General features: G+C 40.0%; 1 pseudogene; it reads right to left on the minus strand.

Annotated features, from left to right (window-relative positions):
- Window positions 1-1,096: 1,096 nt before the first annotated feature.
- The window catches only part of LOC102840556, a 6,047-nt pseudogene continuing 4,463 nt past the window's right edge, over window positions 1,097-2,680 (minus strand).

A 2,680-nucleotide genomic window follows, 5' to 3' on the forward strand; every position in this document is an offset into this window, starting at 1 on the left:
CTTCACCCATGTTACCCTCTAGTTATTAATGATTCGCTCATCCCCCTGTAACTCCCTAGGATGTTTCTCTCATTTTTCATAACTTTTAATAACAGTGGTCTCATACATTATCTTTCCTTTTGTGATTGACTAATTTCACTCAGCATAATGTACTCCAGGTTCTTGAATGTCGTGAGATGTTTTGCAGTGAGGTGCTTTGCAGATTCTTTGTTATTCTTTAATGTTGCATACTATTCCATTATGTATATGTATCACTTAGTTTAACCATTCAGCATTATGTAGTATTTCTTTGATTTGTTTAACCATTTTTCTGCTGATGGACAGTTAGGCTGTCTTCATCTTTTTGATGTGTCTCTTGCTACTCTGTCTCTTGACTGGTGCTTTTAACCCATTTACATTCATTGTGATTATTGTTAGGTATAAACTGATTGTTGTCATTTCACTGTGTTTTCTGGTGTGGTGCTGCTGGCTTCTTTGTTCCACATAATTTTCGATGATGAGCTTATTTTGTTTGTGGGTTTTCTTTTCATTTCATTATCTTGACATATACTTGACTACATCACCATTTGGAAGTTCTGTGTCTGCACTATTCCCTCTTTTTGTTTTCTAGTTGACTTCATTATACACTGATATCTCTGATTCCCTATTTTCTTCAGTCTTGTCTACTATTTTACTTTAAATACTTCTACATCTGGATTGAGTTCTGGGAGGTGTTTTCATGTATGATAATCTCAGGTTGTCTCTGGTTCTCAATCCAAAGAACAATCTTTACTATTTTTTGTAAAGTTGGTTTGGTTATTACAAATTCCTTTCATATCTATGTATCTGGGAAGGTCCTAATTTCACCATTGTATTTGAGGGACAGCTTTGCTGGGTATATGATTCTTGGTTGGCAATTATTTGTCTTTCAGAGTTTTTTATACATCAGCGCACTGACTTCTTTACTACATGGTTTCTGCTGAGAAATCAGAGTCTAGTTTGATTCTCTTTTGATTGATTCTTTTTTTTTTTTTAGAAATTGATGTTTATTTTCCGTCAACCTTGTTTCCATTTTTAGAGACTTAAAGAATAGCTTAAGACCACTTATTGGTTGTTCTTACCCACTCAGTGGCCTGAGCAGTGGGGACCACAGACCTGTCTTCAGTTGCAGGCTAAACACTCCAGTCTTTAATAGGGAACTGCTGAAGAGCAGTTTCTCAGGCTGAGAAGCAGCGAATTCAGGAGCAGTCGCAGTCCAGTCGCCCTGAAATTCTTCCTTGGTCACAGCCTTTTCAGCAGCGGCCTGCTATTCCTTTTCAATCTCTTCTGGATCTCTGTAGAAATAGAGGTCAGGCGTGACTTCCCACAGATGCTCCCGAGAAATGATGCCACGCATGCACAGAACTTCCCGAGCCACCATCCACCACATCAGACCCACTGAATGAGCTCCCTTGTTGTTACATGGGATGGCAATGTCCATGTAGCACAGAGGAGAATCTGTGTTGCACAGAGCAATGGTGGGCAAGTCAACATAAGGTGCTTATGTGAGAGGTTGGTGGTCAGCCCTGGGATCACGAATCAGAATTCGTGAAGGTTCCGGGAGTGAAGCGCCCAGCAATAGGAGTGGCTCCAGTGGCAGCAGCGTACTTCAGCACAGCTCGCTGGACGGTGTTCCTGGAGGATATGACACTGACATCAGCTGGGTTTTCAATGGCAACAATGGCCCGAGCTGCCAACAGAAGCTTCTCCCAGGTCCCCTTCAGGTTTATGATGTAGATGCTATCACTTTTCCTTTTGTAGATGTATTGTTCCATTTGGAAGTCAAGGTTGGTGCCACCTAAGTGGGTTCCTGCTGCAAGGAATTTGAGGACATCCTCCTCCTTCATTTGCAGGACATCAAGGGCTCCGGACAATGTGAAAGTTTCCCCTTTGTTACGACGGGAATCCAGAACAACGCCATATGGACCCTTCTCTAGGTAGCGCGGAAGGCTTGATTGATTCTCTTTTGAAGGTTAACTTTTTGTTTTACCCAAACTTCTCTCAGGAATCTTTCCTTATCTTTGGTTTTAGAAAATTTGATTGTGATATGTCTTGATAATTTTCTGTTGGATGTTTTCATTCTTAGCTTCCAAGCTTCTCCTTTGCCCTTTTGATGTACTGTCCATTTCTGAAATCTTAGTATTATTCTTCTGGATTTCTAATTGCAGGTTTTCTGTTGTTTCAGAATTTTCATTTATTTTCTGTTTGTTCTTGTAGTGTTTCCCCAAATTCTTTTACCATTTTTTCTGTGTTCCCCTCAATTGTTATGTCAATCCTTTGAAGATACCTAAACATCACTCATTTGATTTTTTTTTTTTTTCCTCAGTTAGTTCCATTACCTTTTCTTCCTCAAAAATGTTTTCTGGCTCTGCATCTTGGTCATTTGTTTGAGTCATTCTCTCTTATTTTTTCATGTGAGCTAGAATTATCTGTTGACCCTGGGACACTATGGAATGATTGCATTTGTATTAAATCAATGACTGTATGTTGATATGTGCTTAGACTCTCACCAACTGTCTCCTGTGGGTGTAGTTAGAGAATGGAAGTGTGTACACCGTTCTTTGTTTGCTGCCTGTACACTTCAGTTTAGAGTGTGTTCGCTGGTGTTGGCTGATGTCTATCATTCATCATGTGAATTATGAGCTGGTACTGACTCTTACCC

The sequence above is a fragment of the Chrysochloris asiatica genome, unplaced genomic scaffold (genome assembly GCF_000296735.1).
Source record: "Chrysochloris asiatica unplaced genomic scaffold, ChrAsi1.0 scaffold00327, whole genome shotgun sequence".
Classification (NCBI taxonomy): Eukaryota; Metazoa; Chordata; class Mammalia; order Afrosoricida; family Chrysochloridae; genus Chrysochloris; species Chrysochloris asiatica.